At 36.0% G+C, this 18,029-nt stretch overlaps 1 protein-coding gene across 2 annotated transcripts in view; it reads left to right on the forward strand.

The window, feature by feature from the left end:
- LOC103135478 (potassium voltage-gated channel subfamily D member 3-like) overlaps window positions 1-18,029 on the forward strand; it is an 88,794-nt gene that overhangs the window by 52,724 nt on the left and 18,041 nt on the right. The gene's annotated exons all lie outside the window — the stretch shown is intronic.

The raw sequence follows: 18,029 nt of genomic DNA on the forward strand, positions 1-18,029 counted from the left end.
GATGGCAGCACTATCAGCGTTCTCAAGTCAAAGTGTGTCCCGGCTTGACTGGGGGCTTTCAAACAAAAGAAAAGGTCCACTCTCCAGCTGAACTGTTGTCAGCAGCTGTAACATCCAATCAACATCCCCTTTGTACCAATAAATAGCCCTCAGGCACATAGGAATGGTAATGCATTTGTTGCTACATTAGGTCACCTTTATGGGCAGAACTTCGGTCACCTCCAAATTGTGTTCAGGCCCAGCGGCACTGGAGGCTTGTACAGTGAAAAATATTGTGCGGCTTTCAGACTGCTCTTTAAATCTACTATTTACTAATGTTAGGCCGTCAAAGAAAACCATAAAATTGCATTTACTGCTGGAAAGAATAGGAGGAACAGGAAGGGAAGGAGTCAATTAGAAAGCAAAAGCAGGGGCTCATAAAAATTTAATATAAAGTTGTAGTCCTTGTTTTCTTAAAACTGACCTAACCGCAATGCTACAAAGGCATTTGTCCTTATTATAATCTGTTTATTGTGACAGGCAAACTAAATAAACTGACATTTTAGATTTCCTGCTCACTAGTCCTAGATACTTGAAATATCAAATTATCCAGAAGGAACATAACTTAGGATCTTCAATTATGAGATAGGAAAAAGTATTTTTTAGTTCATCTTTTAATACCACTGAGCATAGAGTCCCTCACCATGAATCACCAAACCTGCGCATGATGCTGATTAATCTAAGTTCAGATTTTGCGTATTGTGTCCAGAGAGAGGCTGATCTTTATGATAGAGGCCTAGAAAACCGCCAAAAATGGGAGAGCTCTGCAGATTTAAATGGTTCATTGAAACAAAGTGGCAACACTTTGATTGTTGTGTTCTAATTCATAGTGTTATCCTGTTGTGGCCTAAGTGAGTCATCCCAAGTTTTGGCCTCGTGAGTCGTGCCACTGTGGTAGAATGTGGCAAGAGGATTAATGAGACTGCAGGAAAGCATCTTTTAAGGATTAGACAAGTGCAGGAAGTAAATGATTGCCTTCATGCTGAAGTACTTATTTTATTAATTCACCATGATCCAGTCATGCTCTAACAGGCCATGAAGGTTGCGAAGAGATTAGAAAGGTATTTTTATTTTATTGCATAGTGGTAGTTTTAAGGTACTTTCTTAGAATATTTTTTTTAAATTAAACCTGGATTGATAATTTCTGACCACAAGCAATAGAGTATAATCAAGAAAATCCCTAAATGTACCCATTCATCTTACATGTGTAAATAAATACCTACAAGTGCAAGCTATCTTTTAGATGTGGCTACATTTTTAATCATTTACTCGGTCAGGGCAGGAAAATATATTTTCAGTAAAAAAGTCTTTGGAGGATGAGCATCTTGTGTGGTTTGAATCATAGGTTATTCTGAATAAATATGCATTTTTTTTTTTTTTTTGCGGTTCTGTGATGTATTAGGTTGCTTATTGCCCCTCACAGAAATAGAACAGATTAATGTGAATTTCATGCCTTCCTGTGATTTAATTTGGTGTCATTATGTGTTATGATGAAATGGAGAAATGCTTTTGGTTAAGTTAAATATCCTCAATTAAAAAAAGAAAATTAAGTGGCACAAATGTTTTGTTTCTTTAAGGTCGAGTTCAGAGTGATTGTTTGTCATAGCTGAGTTTAGGATAACTGATTCACTAGTTTTAGTAAATAGTCAAATGTATCTGCTGTTTTGGAGGTGCCATTAGTTTATTTCTAGTGTATAATATAAAGGCAACGTGTCCTTTCTGAATGACACCTGTACTGCAGGGTGCATTTTAGGCCAATTTTGCTCAACACGCTGCCTCACAAATATCACAACTAGCCTTTGCCATCCCTCCTGCCTTTGTGTGGACTCCTGAAGTGGGATGCCTCTCCTCTTGAGTGATACAACAGTAGCTCCTTGGGTCTCTTGAGTCTTTCAGGCAGCCTACTTTCTCACGTAACCTACTTAGGAGGCTTTTTAAAAAGATCCCAGAGAAAGCTTTTTCATTTCTTTTCTCATTTCATGCTTTCTAATGGAGCAAGATGGAAAGACAGCTGACTGGAGGGTAAGGGGTGTACAGTAAATATAGGCGGACACGTGTGGAGGATGTCAGCACAGGTGTGTGACTGGATTACCACTGAACTGTGTACTGACAAATTGAGGTCTGGAGTAAGCTGTTAAAAACATGGAATAGTGAGCAGGTAGTTCTCCATTTATAGTGTTTGTTCTACAAGCTTAGTCATCACAAAAAAAAAAAATACATACACAGAGCATAGTTTTTACAATTCAAACTAAAATATACTTTCATAAAACATCACTTGAAATTTTTAACTGTTGTTCCATCATGTTTGATATTAAGCAATTAGCTTCACTTCCTACAACAGCCTGATTTTGAAATCATGGTTCTCAATACAAATTCACAAAAGTTGATGTCATTTATACACAGCAACAACTGAGACACACTTCCTTCTTGGTTGGAAGAGAGCAGCAGAGCAATAACAGGAAACACTGGTACCAAATGTTTGCACTGAGCACTCTGTGGTAAATTATTCCCAACAAGCCAAAACCAAACAATCGTTAAAGGCGTCATCACATAAAAGACATGAAATGTCTTATCCACACAACAAAATGAAATTCTGCTTTGTAGATTTTATAACCACGATGAGCTTTAATAAAATCTAATTTTATTTATGAAAGTGTAATTTAAAAAGCCCAAGACTTGTAAATTAAAGATAGTTTGCTTCCTTTATCAAAATTGACTGTAGATTTGGGTGGGTTAATGACTGCAGGACAAGCTCCTTATGTGAATTATGGAGCTGAGTCTGTGCTGGTCAATCCTAGCATAAGAAAAAAAGTGAAACTAGAAAACCTGTCCTGCAATTATTGATCGTTTCAGTGGGCTTGCCCACAAAATTGTAATATGGCAACATGGCAGTACAAAAGATGCTAAATGAGAATCACTACTCTCAGATATTAAAGTGATGTTATCACAACAAAAGATTATTCACACAAACACGTAGAAGACGTGAAATACAGTTTCTCACATTTACAAAGTCTCTGCACAATTTTTTTTTTCCAATCTTATTTTGATACTATGCTTGTTAAAAATAAGTACTGTAACAATTGTCTATTATGGGTAAGGTCATGTCCCTCTTTGACAGCCTTTAAACCCATATCAATTCATCATGCTGCAGAACATCACATTAATCGTGACTGTCAAATGCAAAATTGTATAAAACTCCACTGACAAAATTATGTCACACACTTTTTGCACATTTTCTTCCAACTGATTCTGCACAGACTCATCTCCACTTCAATGCCCCTGAAATGCTGCCTCACATCCCCAATCTTCCTCTCACAGACCCAGCCGTCCAAAACAAATAAAATAGAAATAGTCTTCCGAGTGTTTCAATCTGAGTTTTAATTTCTTTAGTTAAAAATACGTGATTTTCTAGTTCAAGTGCCACAGAAAGTAATAACACATACATGTGAAACACTGCTTGATAATAATCTCAGTTTTGGTAAAAAGCTTCAAAAGCCGTGTGCCTTTTATTAAGGAGTGGCTTTCATCTGGCTGCTCTACCATACAGGCCTGATTGGTGGGATGCTGCAGAGATGGTTGTCCCAGATTTGTGCCTGAAAACAATCCTGTCTCCACGATCTCCAGACAATTCCTTTGATTTCATGCTTGGTGTTTGCGCTCTGACATGCACTGTCATCTGTGGGACATATAGGTGTATGTCTTTGCAAATCTAGTCCAATCAGTTCTATTTACCACAATCAAATTAATTGTAGAAACATATCAAGGACAATCAGTGGAGATAGTTAAAGTTTGAGCTTCATGGCAAAGGTTATTAATACTTACATAATGTAGTTTTGTAGGTTTTGGAAAACACCCAATAATCTTTTTTTCCACCTTGTCATAATGGTGGCATTTGTGAGTACAATTTTGAAGAAAGACATTGATCTGATACAATTTGGAATAAGGCTGTAAAGTAGCAAAATGTGGAAAAGTGAAACACTGTAAATACTTTCCAGATGCACTGTAATAAGACACAACATGCACGTTTTCACAGTCTGAGGAAGGCAGAGGAAATCCAAAATTAAGCAAGGACAAAATTCAAAAGTCTTCCTAGAGACTTCTGCTCAATTAAAATTCATATTGAATATATTATCTTTGTGAGATCATGGTGCAAATAATTGTACCACTGCAATGTCTGATGTTTGAAAAAATAATTGTAGATCAAAATTCCCTGCATGAACAACCAACCTATGAGGCCATTTTAAAGAAGGGCTGGCTCTGCTATCACATTAGGTTTAATTTGTAACCATGGTGAAATGCTTCTCTCAATAAATATCTCTGAGATCTGAGGGTACTTTAACATGTTGATATTGGATTGAGTGGGGTTAACTCTCAGAGCAGCTCTTTGTTTTTCTATCGCACATTCAAAGAATCAGTTTTGTGAGAAAAATGATTCAATATAATGTTTTCCTTTTATAAACCTAAAATGGTTATCAATGGCGAGAAATAGTACTGCAGAAAGGACACTCTGCTATTCTGCTTTGCAATTGGAATGGACTAGAGCTCAATTTAACTGTACTGGAGGAGTCCACATTTCTTAACTGGAGTAACACACAACAAACTTTGTTCAGTATCAATATTTTGACCTTCTAAATGCTCTTAAATTTGACCTACCTAAAAGAGAATCGAAGTAATTTGTTGGTGTGATCCACTATCCAACTGCATAGTCAGTGCAGAGTTTGTAGCTGCAGTGCTGGAGCTCATTTACAGAATACCAGATTGGCCCATTAGGGAGAGAATGACAGTACAGGACTTCCTGCTTATTAATTGGCACATTTTCATTTCCTTGCCCCTGATATGACACAGGAGGCAAGTTCCCCAGATCCTCTGCTAATTGTGTGGCATTCAATCACATCATAGTTGGAGAAAATTCAAGCACAAACTATCAAGAACCTTAGCTCCTTCGTTTTAGACACACCTCTGGTAATGGTGATTAAGGTCAATGGGAACAGAAACAGAATCGAAGCAGACATAAGAAACTAATTGGTTCTGGGTGAAATCTTTGACTGCAATTATGGCAGTCTTGTCCAACATAGAAACCCCCTGATGCCACACTCTCTGATGTTCACCGTGAGCATCTATCTGTAGCAGCTTGGCTCTGGGAAGATAATTTCTAACTGTGGAAACATTCCTTGTGTGTATGAGCCAAAAGTAGAATAGAACTGTTATTCCTAATGTTCATCTAGCTGTGATTTGCAGCTTCATTGTGTATCATGATTGCATTTTAACTGTGATCTTGATAAACCAATACAGTCCATCATAGTTTCCCACTGCCTAGATATCAAGTTTCAACCAATGGCATAGTGGTAACACGTGTGGTAAATGCCTTTCATGTTCACAAGCAAACAGAGAGTTGTCTTGTTGAAAAAGATGAGCTATAAGGGCTGCTATCACAAGGAAACAGCTGGAAAACCTTAATGGTGTTCCAGACACTGATCTTCTGCAAGCTAGAAAAAAATGTGATCCTAAATGCTTTAATCATTTAGTATTGTCTAGTGGCTACCAACTGCTTTTTCAAGCAGTCTGGCCAGAAATGAGACTTCTGCTCAGGCAGGAGTTTTCCTGCCAGAGCAGAAGTAAATTTATTTAGAATCAACAGTAGAGTGGTAAGATATTTCTGGCACTCCTCAATAGTTACCTTTCAACTAGAACCTTCTGTCATCATGCCAAACAGATTCACCCACCCTTTAATGTCAAGTCCCCATTGAATACACTATGCATAAATTTAAAGTCTCTGACCACTTTGATGTGAATGACATCCAGGTGTTCTGCTTGTTTAACGACTTGGAAACCCATAAATTATCTGTCAGACTTTAAGGAAAACCTAAGTAATAATTACCCTTTGTTAAGCTTTGAACAGACGTGTTTGCCATCCAATTTATCCGCATAATTTTACTTCACAACTTGGACTAGACTCCTGATTGAAGTCAATAGAAGGACATGTATCACTCTTGTTTTCACGTCTCACTGGTTACCAGTGCGTTTTTACCACTTGGTGTATAAATTAGGTGTTAACTTTAACAGCTTTTCATGGTCAAGTTCCTGATAGTACATCAGACTTGTAAATACTTACCCAGGAACTCCGACCTTCAGGTCAGCCAAACCGGAGCTAGACTCGGTTTCCTCAAGCTGATTTTAAAACCCTTGGACATTGTTCCTTTAAAGCTACTCCACCTTAAATGTACAATCTTCTTCCCTAGTCTTTTTGCAATATCGACATAAATGGGCCTTTCAGAAAGCAGCAGACGTTTTGCTCTTTTTTGTGTCATTTTTATTTATGATCAGACAAGTTAGATTATTTTTTGAAGTGAATATTCTACCTGAATGAAATGATAAAAGGAGATAACCATAATTATGATGTTTCACAGAAATTATTTAAAATATTGGCACACTGATGTATTAGCTTTTTATTAAAATATTGAGTCTTTGCAAGAATTTAATGAGTTTTACTCCATATTTCATCATGAAATATTTCTAGCATTCAGAATTTCTGTCATTAGGGTCTTATTAGCATGTCTGCTATTCCCTGTAGTCATATGATGTAGCTTACGTTCTGTTCACCATCAGGAAGATTGTGATTTAGAGCACAGCCATATGAATGATATAGGGAAAGAAGCTCATTATTTTTAGAGAGGTTTAGCATAGTTAGTACTTTGTCATGGTGGTGTTTTGTTTAATCACAGTCTGAAAAATGACATATAAATCCTTTTGCATGGCCCACCAATAATATGCTATTGTTTTTGAATGTTCTGCTGCAAATGTCACTGCATCTCTGCAGCAGACGGGTACGCAAAAACAAATATGAATTTCCTGTCACATCCTCAGGATGCTATGCTTCATTACTTCTGATGATTGTGTAGCTGAAATTGTCAATGAAACACATCTGAAAGAATGGAGAGACTCTATGAGGAAGCATGCGCAACCATGACTGGAAAGAGGTACAGAACAGAGAAGGATGATTCAGAGTTAGGCTCCATCTGGGAGGAGCGGAAATTGGAAATGCATGTACTTTTTGTGTCCTTTTAATGTTCCTTTACTTCTCGAGTCAGCAGAGGGAAATGGAAAGCTTGTCAGATTCTGGTTCTGCTTGAAGTCTCCTCATGTTAGAAGGGAGTTATCTTTACCGCCAACGTATTTAGAAGAAAAGTTTGGAGGAAATTTTGACCAGCGTCCGTGCACTGGTTTCTTTTGCAATTGTGAGAGACGTATAGTGGCTTCCAAAAGTATTCATGTTTTTATATTTTTGTCATTCCAACACTAATGTGCCCAACACAAAGCAGTGTATAACTGGACTATACACTATATAACTGGACTATACAGTTATGGTCTTCATTTGGAAGACCATAACTGGTCTTCCAAATGAAAAACATATCAATTTAAGCCAGGAAGGTATATGTAACTGATGTTCAGACACCTTTTCTTTCAGTTGATTTTTTTCCCCTAGGATCTCCCTGTCTTTACCTTCATCTATCTTCCTTTTAACTTTGATCAAACTGCTGAAGAATTACATTTCCAAATAATGAAACTGCCATCCCTGTTTTAACCTGAACAGATGGTGTATTTCCTCCTTTCAAAAAGACCCGCTTTGATATTTTTCACCTTATCTGATCTTTCCAGTTGAGCTATGAATTGCTGCAACTCCTCCAGAGTTACCACGAGACTCCTAGCTTCAAGCTCTGTCTGCCACGCCTGTTTTTGAGGTTTAAAACAATTCTGTAATATGCTTTCCATTTTCAGATTATGGACTGAACAGAGCCTTTTGAGATGTTCAGAGCTGGGAGATTGTTTTGTAACCCAACTGTCCTTCAAACCTCCTTAAAATAGGTGGACTATTTACTATGTGGGTGGCATCTGAAACTAGTTGATTGCAAAAGGATTTTGCAGTATTTTTATTTACAAATGTTGGAAAGCAAGTTCTGCAATGGACTGGCGACTGGATGTGCCAATGAATATAGGCACTAGCCCCCTTTACAACTCTGCAAGTGCAATTTTGGAGCATAATAAGTTTGTTGATTTACTGACTTTAGTCCCAGAAACAGGCCTTATCTTTGTGGACAAGCCCAGGCATAACAATGTCTCACCAGGTATATCCAGAGCCAGAAGAGGGCCAGGCTGGACTCACTGGCAAAAACTGTGGGTCATCCTGGTGTGTAGTGGAACAAATTGATTTCAAAACAAACGTCTGGGATGAGCTTGTAAGCTGGTGAGAAAAGACACTGAAATTGTTTCCTGCAGAGGCTGCTGACATCAAGGTTAAGCACTCTGATATGGAACAGTAGGAAACCATCGTTGCTGGAGCACAACTGCAACCATTTTGAGTGAAAAACAACATAATTAGACAAGAGGGAAGACAAAACAGGTGGTGTTCTGTGTGCATTTGGAGCTGTTACTGTAGGTTTGAGACCAGTCTATTGCTGAGAATCACTCTTAAAAAAAACTGATCAGGCATGAAAAGTTGGTTTTAATGATCATGGCCTTACTTGTCAAAATATATATATATATATATATATTCAGCTGTCACTTTTACTCTTTGACCTTTTTGGTGATACAGAATTTCCTCTCCACTGCGTTCTCGACACAATGAGAATCTTGACAGGTAAAACCAATTCAGCAGTGACTGCTGAGCTTCTTAAAAGCTTCTACCTGCCCAGACAAGAGTTTTCTCTGACTTTCTATTTTTAAGATGTTTTTTTTTTTTTTTTGCATAAAGCTCCACTGAATAAGCTGTATAATCGCTAGACTTACAAGCCTCCTGTTTTCTCACCCCTTAGACTGAAGAGAGGAGGGATTATAACAAACACAGCCTTCTGTCCTCGCTTTGTAAATATTTGCAAGATAAATTATAGGCTGTTGCTCAAACCCTCTTTGCAAATGGGTTTTTCATGCAAATGATGCAAATCATCATTACTTACATAAAGCAGTTAAATAGACCAAAAACTTATGAGATCTTGCAACTTCTCTTTCAATTACTTACTCAAACTGAGAAAAGTCAGTTAAATATTACACTACAAAATATAAAGTTTCGTTCAAAAACCACATCATTTCAGTTTGACTTTTTTCCTGTTATCTTTTCTAATGGTCTTTGAATGTTGGGACAAATATGACCATGGTTGCACATAATAAACTACATTTCTAAAGTAACTTGATTTTTTAATTGCCTGTTTGCTGTAGTTTGTTCATACATTACTGTCTTTTTTCTCTATCATTACCTTGAACTAGCAAACCTGGAAAATTATTTATTGTGTCTTAGTTCTTTAATATTAATTAACAATTTATTCTTTGTTATAACACTTTTGAATGAGCTTACTTTTACTGAACCTGTCTTGAGTTAGAATTTTTTTGTTTTTATTACTTTGTGACTATATTCCACATATCTATACTTGACTGTAAATATGGACATTGTTGAAGACCAGGAAAAATATTGGGAATTTCAGTTTGTTTCAGGTCATTAAGTAGGGATTATTATCTGTGACTACAGAGGACGTGTAAAATAATCCAAAAATGACACATTACACATGACTGTGAATTTAAAATGCTTGCAAAAGGTTACAATGAAGGTTTGACGGACTGAGACTTTGTCATAGACTGTTACATCTTAAGGACAAAAATTTAGATATAGCCAATGGTTTGTTTCTGTGTGAATTTGGGTGGAATTCAGTCATTTTGTTTTTTAATAAGTGAATTTCACAAAGGGGAAGTTTACCTAATTATTAGACACTGTATAAATAATTTGAGATTTTAAACTGGTTACATCAGGCATTTATTTTTTTATTTTTACTTAGAAATTACATATTTTCATTTGTGTCTTTTGAAATCTGCTTATTCTTACAAATTAATTTTAAAATCTTTATTAATCTTCATGGGATTTAAATTCCCTGTGGGTGAAATTGTTGCAACCATATTTTTAAAAACAACAGTTTTTTTTACCTTCTTGCCACATTATTCCAAAAATACTTCTATTACAGGCAGCTGTGAACAGAAAACAATATTGACAGTGAAAACTGCTATAATGTTAATTTGTTTTGTAATTAATGGTGTATTTGTACTCCAACAACAATCATAGACCAAGATGGTACCCTGAAGTCAAAATTTAGACTAGGAAATTTGACTTCAGTCATATTCACTATCCAGTACGGCTGCTGAACATAAAAAAACATAATGAAAGTTGCAGCTATACCTTTTATTTTGCACATCTCCACTGACATAAACTGATGTTCAGTCTTCTGCCTGTGAATGTGGTTCTTTAGTGGTTAAATGCATTAAAATAGGGAAAAAACATTTGTATTCATCGTAGTAATTTGCACCAAAATAAGCAAATTCAACTGGTTTCTCTATTTGCAGAAAGCATGCTCTAGATAGGAGTAATATCATCTCCAGATCTTAGTTCCTACTTCTATGAGGTATCAAATGCAACAGTTATTAACATCTATGGTGGTGCACGTACAACAACCTACCAAACAATCTGTTTTAAACACTGATTATTATGTATGGCTTTAATTATTGCAGCTAATTAAAGAATTGAAATAATCTCATACTATTAGTTACCTCAGTAAGATTAACCATTTAATCTGTTGGCAAGTGTAAAGCAAGCAAATGATTATGTTAAAACATTAGAATATATGTTTCCCTTTATTTATTGAAATCTTTACAGTCCCTTTATGCATTTCTATGACTTCATGTGATAGAAATGTATCAAGTGCATTTGTTTTACCCTCCCCACATCAAACCAAAGGGACACCTCTTATATTCTTTGAGGAAAATTTTTATATAGCAGAAAGGCTGTACGCTTCAAGCAGCAGTGACTCAGAAAACTGAAGTTTTATTATGAAGCGATGGCGATGTGACCACGGGGTTAGTTGTTATTGTTGCTGAGCCTGACTCCAGGCTGCCAGATGACGAGACAAATGATTCCACGGTTTGCTCTCTTCTCTGTCAGCTGATGAAAGATGACATTTTCTAAGATGTCTCCATGGCTTTTTCACTGTAATAATATTTGACACTTCATATGCCTTAAAATGTGTCACACATCATTATGGCTGTGATTTTAGGAAATTCAATATGTTTCTCTTTGCAGCAACATGATTTTCAAATAAATAACAAAGCAGAAAGGTTTTTGCGCAGTAAACAAGGCACATGGTTATTTTTTGTGTGTGATTGAATTAGTTCCAACACAAAATGATTCTCACCTCTTGCTCTTCTAAGGTCCGTCCCCTCATTAACAGAGTCGACAACCTGCTGTGTGAAACATTGTTGCACAATGCTAATCAAAAGTCCGCTTCTTTCCAGGCATTTAAACAAATACATATATTTGGTTAAAAGAAGATATATATTACTTTATGAATAGTTACCGATGTTTTCATTTAAATATTGTGATGAAGAGAAATTATCTGACTCTTAATATTTCAACATGTTCTCAGATATGCATTAACTGCACCACATTCAGTGTATTTATAATGTAATTTCTAAAACCACAGGTTTCAGATTTTGCCGGTGTTCTGTAGCAGTGCCTTTACTTATTACTGGTTGTGGTCACCAGACAAAGACACAGAAAGGGTTACAAAGGTGATGTAGGTGCATTATACCTGGTATTTTGGTTAATTACTTGGGCAAATGTGGAATATCTACCATGATAATAACATACCGTGCCATCCTGTTGCATGAGCAAAGTGTTTTAGTGTTGCACCAATAACTTCTCTCCCAAATGTGTTGTTCACAGTCCTAATGCTTAATGATCCCTAACACAGCTGGTAGAACAATGGAGACTGTGATTAAAATACAGATTTAATCCATAAATGTGATATATCCATGGCAAAATCAGATATTAATCTGCCATGAGCAAACCATACACACATCATTGGACCGAAAGCTACCTTAGGTCTGATTTATTAAAACTGTGTCCATATTGCAATATTACTGCAGTTTTAAGATATTTTGCTATCTTGGATTATGATGTGTAGACAAACTCTTTGCAGCTGTAATACCTATGAGATCTTTTATCTCTATTGGTATACATTTGGGGATAGAAAAACAACACAGTATTGATTTTGACAGTTCAAAGTCTAACATTTTACACCTCCTGAGTCCATGAGCTGCCGTCCCAGCATGCAACGAGAGAATTTAAAAATTTAAAATGTTATTCACCATTCGTGTACATGAATTTTAATGTTTTTATTTATCTATATTCCTCAAAACTCCTCAAAACTCATTGCATGCTAAGCACAGATTATGTTATTATGGTATTCATTTACTTAGAACCTTCTACACTATTTATGTAGTCATTCAACAAAACTCAAGGCTGAAATTAGCATGAGAATATATTTAAATTTGCATCTGCACATAATGGTAGAGACCATTTCAGACAAAAAGTGACAGCTGCAAGGTGAAATGTCATAAAGTTATAAACTTTCTCACACAGTAGTGTAATTAATAAAGAAGGAGGTTAGGAGGGAGCATCTCCTAACAGTTAATTGATTTGCCTTATTGTTTGTTAACCTTTTCTAATTAGTATACAGACAATAGGACAGATAAACAACAGATGTTCAGTGAAATGTCAGGAGAGCAGTTAAATGGTGCACTGACATAGCAACATAGCTGGAGAGGAGAAAAAAAAGGAAAATAACAAAAAGATGTGGCTGTCCATTAACCAAACGCCTAACAAGGTTTACCATCATATTCATCCAGTCATGCTTTTTTTTTATCTTATGGTTGTTTTTCTATTAATTAAATAAATCTTTATTTTATTTGTTTATTTTTTATAAAAATGTACTCCATTTAATATAAAGGTATACAAAGTTTCACTTTACTTGAAAAAATACTCTGTGATATGTATGTTTATGCTTAAAATCTCTTAATTCACTGTTTGTGCTTTTGTTTATGACTCACTCAAAAACTTTACAGGCTCAAAAACAACAAAAAAAATGTTTGTTGGGTCACAATATATATATAAAAAAAATAAAAATTAGGGGAACAAAGTCTGCTTATGGCACCTGCAAAACGAGACAGAACCTCATGCTAACTTATCACATGAAACAATTTCAGAAAATCACAATTACGTTAATCGTACACAATACTGACACAAAACCAACTGAAAGAGAAGTGTTGAATTATTATTATTTATTTTTATTTATACTTTTGGGGGAAATCTAATTGTAAAGTAAGATTTATTTTCTTTATATTAAAAAAGTCTGAACAAGGTTAGATTTTGATAGAGGAAAGCAAAGGGCACAAACCAACCATACATATTGCCCTTGGACCACATTTGCATATATTATTATTCATGAGTGCTTTCATTACAAAGGTCTCTGTTGTCCATCTGTTGCAATTCATTATAAACTAACAGGCCACAAATAGGTAACAGTTCAACACATTTTCTCAAGTGTTTTTTGATCAAGCATTGGCTGTTTGCTGAAAAAAAAAAATTACACTTTTCCCATGAATTTGAAATCAGTTTTAGCGATGTATGTATGTATGCTCTGTACATTTGCAAAGCTTCAAACCTCGTTAAGTTTGGTCACATAAACATATGTTTGTTGTTTGGTACTGCAGGCCTGCAAAATGTTGTTATTGTGCTTACATAATCTGCCTTGAACCTTTGTGGCCAACAATGTGATGCTTGAATCACTGTTGATTGATGTCATTGTAGATTCAATTGTGGAGTTTGGAGAATGCCAGTCCGCTCTCAAAGGTACTTGAACATTTGGTCAAACAAAACAAGCCAGCTCACTGAAAACACTAAAAGGCTTGCTGACCGATGGTAACTATTTGTTTTGGAACAAATCCAAAGTGTTTACTAGGATTGGGTTTGTTATCCACTGTGTATGTGTTCATTCTTATATTTAAACTGAATGTTTAAATATAAGAAGAAGAAGAAAACTGTAAGAAGAGCAGCGTTGCAGACAAATGCCTAACCTGTGTCAAAGTTGTTATTTGTTACACCCTCAGTTTTGTCATTTTCTGACCTCCTTTTTAACTCTCATCCCTGAACCTTAAACTAATCTGCTCCTCTAAATTACTAGAAAGTGAAAAAGAGCACTTGGTTGACCGTCTTGTCCTGGGGGACTGCAGGTGTGCAGAAGTTGTAGAGCTGATCTTCAGACACACTGTCTGACCTTTGTTTATTCTAAGGAGAGGAAGCAGGGGATGGGGTGATAACGACAAAAACCAGAGGGAGAATGAAGGAAAACAGGGGTGAAATGGGATTAAACAGAAAAGAAACAGCAAGAAACAATCTGATGTCTGTTATTACACTGAAAGGCATATGAGAAATGTCTGATATGAGTTTGTGTGACCTGCTGCCACTGCAAAGAAAGCACCATCCATCATAACCTGTGTGAGCTCCTGTTTAAATTAGAGGCCGGGCTACATCAGCAGGGGACAGCTAACACGAAGGGCAAACTAACCTGCCGCTGAGGGCTGCTGAAAGTGGTCTAAACTACTGAGAGTTTATTTTAAAAAAGGATGAATAAAACAAGTTAGATTAAGGTTCAATGTTGTTGAGAGGATGATGTATGAGAGAGACAACCAGCTCTGAAAAAGCTGAAAACTGTAAGTGTGAATATTTGTTAACCTTTATTTTGCCCTACAAAAAACACACAGAGCATGCATTGTATTTTTCAACTATCTGCTTTATATTCATTCCCGTGTGCAGACATGCTGCACAGTTCTTACATCTTTCCCCTGCTCAGCTGCGGTTTGCCCACTTTAAACAAAACAACATTTTCAGTTGTGATGTATTACATCTAGTTTTACATTTTGCACTTCACAAAAATCAGTGTATATGTTGTCGCTTACCCATTTTGCAGACACTGCCTCTGAAACAACTTTTTTTTAAATTTTCAGTGAAAACCCTGTAAGCTATTTAAAACAAAGACATAAATCGATGTGTTTGATTATGGTAGTCCTTATGGCATGCTCACATTTTTTTAGTGTATGCATTTGAAAGATTTATCATATTGCAATCCAGCACTACTACCCGGGTAATACATTGAGTGATGGTTTGTCTTTGTCCTTTTATCCCGTAAGTAATTGTTGTCGATTTCATGCATTTAATGTCAGACATTTAGTAGCATGTAGTTTCAGAACGTATTTTTTAATTCTTCAATTGAAGGATAAACTGAATAAAATAAAGACATAATATTGTTATGTTCCATTTAGGGCAATGGCAGAGTTCAGAGTCACCCATTGGCTTCTATGAAGCTGACATAAGGCAGAACTCACATCCCGGAGCAGCGAATACGTCCAAACACAAAGACATTCAAGCTTACGACTAAATAATTACATTTTTATCACTTTGAACACATTTGTTCGTTAGACCACATGGAATGCAATCCTATTTTATGCTGCAAGTTTCTAAAGTATTTCTCGTTAAATATAGCACTGTGATTTAAACTGCAGGACTACCACTTTTACCTCATTAATTTGAGCTAATGCTTTTAAGGTTTTTGCCAAAGTTAGCAGTTACTAATGTGTTGTTCTCACAATTTTAATTCAACATGGTTGGCTACAGACATGTGAATGGGAGATATTTTGGAGCAAAGTTGCTTCATTGTTAACTGAAACATATTTATTTAGTAATATAAAGTATGGATTATTTTCTGGAGAGATAAACTGTAGGATTTTATTTTTTAACTCTCCCAAAATTTGAACTGACAAAACAGGGAGAAAAAAATGTTAATAGGAAATTGTAGCGGTTCTAACATCCCTGACGAAGTTAGAGACTTCATGGATGGAAGGTGCATGGAGAGGGTCAAAGGTTAAAACTCCAGCATCACTCAAAGTGCTAGGAACCACTCCATGTGAAAACCAGCTTTAGTTGTTTCAGCTTGTGGCAATAAGATTGTTTCCTCATATTTTGAGTGTTGCTGAAGTTTTCACCCTGACTGAATTAATATGGAAGTGTGAAATTGAAACTCTTGTGCTAAACTAATGAAGATATAGATCTTTCCTCAGATTCCATGGAGATTATAACTCATAATGTAGTTAAAGCATTTTCATTTTGAAGAATTAAAACAATATATCAGGTTATCTAAACAAAATGCTTGAAAATCTGTGATATTGAATGAAATACAACTGTGTTGTGCTCTTGTTTTGTTTGCATTGTGTGTTTGTTTCTTATTTCCAGGAGGGAGCCAGACTGTGACCATATTACTTGAGCTTAATAACCTCCTCTTTAAAAAAAAATAAATAAAAAAAATAAACATGCATATGTTGGTGCAAACCGTGCAAACTGTATGACTCAGTAATGTTACATCTGCAAAATGTCTTTCAGAGCTCAATTGCAGCTTTAAATGGAGTACTGACTTCGAGCGAATAGAACACGGAGCAGCATTTCCACTCATTTCTGCTCACAAGCATCAATCTGTCATCCAAACACAGAACCAGATGATTGTCATCAAGGTGACTATGCTTTCTGTGGAGGAGCAGAACTTACTGTTGTTTTCTAGTTCTGTCTTGACTAACTTGTCAGGAGTATTTGTCTGAAAAGGGCAAAACCTATGCAAAATAATACATATATTTTACCATACTATGGTTCAACATGTCTTTTTTTTTTTTCTTTGTAGTGTATTTAGTTGTGGTAGAAATTTTGTTTAGCGCATGATGTCCATGACAAATTTTCCTCATGGGGACAACAAGCTATACATTTATGATAAACCTGAGGATTTTGTTTGTCAGTCAAATTACATATATAGATTAAAAAAGAGAAACATTTCTGTTTATACATATATGTGATCTGTGAAAGTGTTATATATGTCTATGGTCTGTAGGGTTTTGTTATGACAAACAGCTCAGAAAAGTACCGGGGATAGATCTTCAAAATCGAAACTGTCTCAAACTCGGAAACTGTTTTGCATTCCTGCCCATGAGTGCAGTCTCATAACTTATGATTCAAATTAGAATTTGTTCTCAGAAAACCCCACTGCATTAGGTGCTGGGATAATTCAGCCTTTGTAGTCTGAAATGAAAATGTGGAGCGGGAAATTGTGTCCGCAGCGTAATTGTGTGGTGGCATGTTTCATGTAAATTTGGCAACAAGAAAACAGTAAACTTAGATTTTAACTGAAAGATAAAAATGTTGATAAAGTTATCTTTATATTAAAAAGATGTGATAAGATTCCAAGCCCACAAGTGGCTTCGGTGTTTGTGTCTTTGATGGCATTATCAGGTATTATGCAATTAATCTTCAACATGGCTGCCTGTCTGGATTAGAAATTGATGGATTGAGGTTGCATTTTCTGTCACTGCATTTTCTGTCACTGCTGCTTTCGTTGTTCCTTTCTTGTACCTCTGATGAGGAGGAACAGCATGAATTTCTGTTATCTGCATTAGCAGAGACAGAGCCCATAATGTGAGGATGTGTTGCCCCTGCACTGTAATACTGCTTTTTATATCTGCTTAGATACAAAGAGTTTTCTGATTCTCCATCAGAGCTGTGTTCAGAGAAAAAAAGACACAGTAAACTATAACCACGTCTGTCTGTGAGGAGGGATGGAAAGACACTAAATTTGTATGAAGCCATAAATCTATAGGATTGTGAAAACATATTCCATGTTTTTTTGTCTTTGCTTTTTATGTCACACTTAAGAAAAACATCCAGACAAACATCCAAACTAGCCCTAGGTAGAAAAAGAAAAAAACTCATATTAAACCTGTCAAACAACACAAAATAGATTAAAACAATTCAAGAAGCAAACCTATTATGACCTGAACTAAACAAATTCAAAAACATTTAAAAAAAGTACTCAAATTCAGATTGGAAAGGGTTACAAACTCATTTTTTAGGCTTTGAGACTCCTGCAAAGAACAGCAAGAGCCATTATCCACAAGTGGAGAAAACATAGAACACAGTTGAACCCTCCAGGAGTGGTGGGTCTACCAGAATTACTCCAGTTCATCCATGACTCATACTTGAGGTCACCAAATAACCCAGAGTAACATCTACTGCACTGCAGGCC

This window comes from Poecilia formosa, unplaced genomic scaffold (genome assembly GCF_000485575.1).
Source record: "Poecilia formosa unplaced genomic scaffold, Poecilia_formosa-5.1.2 Scaffold2, whole genome shotgun sequence".
Lineage (NCBI taxonomy): Eukaryota > Metazoa > Chordata > Actinopteri > Cyprinodontiformes > Poeciliidae > Poecilia > Poecilia formosa.